We start from the raw sequence: 470 nt of genomic DNA, 5'->3' as shown, positions 1-470 counted from the left end.
GGAGCTTCTCCTCTTCCTCCCTCCTCTTTTGCACTGGATGGATTAAGGAAGCCCTTTGTGAAGGAATGTGGCTCTCTCTCCCCATGTGCTGCCTTGCTTGATGTCACATCACACATCCAATCCTGAATAGGAAGTTGCTGAGTGCGACTGAGAACGCCCCAGCAAGCCCAAATCCTGTGTCTTGGACTTCAGCATCCAGGGTGGGTGCTTGGGCCCTTTTGTAGGAGGTCTAAATCTTGTGGGGGACACCCTTCGTGCAGACGTGTGGTCTAGAGGCGCAGGGCATTCCCAAAATCCTGACAAGGCTTCCGGGTAGAGTCACGGGTGAGCAGGGCAAGGCCTCAGTGCCCAGCTATGGCCCTGCACAGCCCTGTGGACACCAACAGACACGCGGGTCCTTGCTGTTGTTTGTACTTGAACATCAAATGTTCCCTAGAAACACACTCAGATGCTCTCTGTCTTTCCCCCAG

Source organism: Propithecus coquereli, unplaced genomic scaffold (assembly GCF_000956105.1).
Source record: "Propithecus coquereli isolate 6110/MARCELLA unplaced genomic scaffold, Pcoq_1.0 Scaffold238, whole genome shotgun sequence".
Classification (NCBI taxonomy): Eukaryota; Metazoa; Chordata; class Mammalia; order Primates; family Indriidae; genus Propithecus; species Propithecus coquereli.
Note: the sequence above shows the minus strand (reverse complement) of the source record.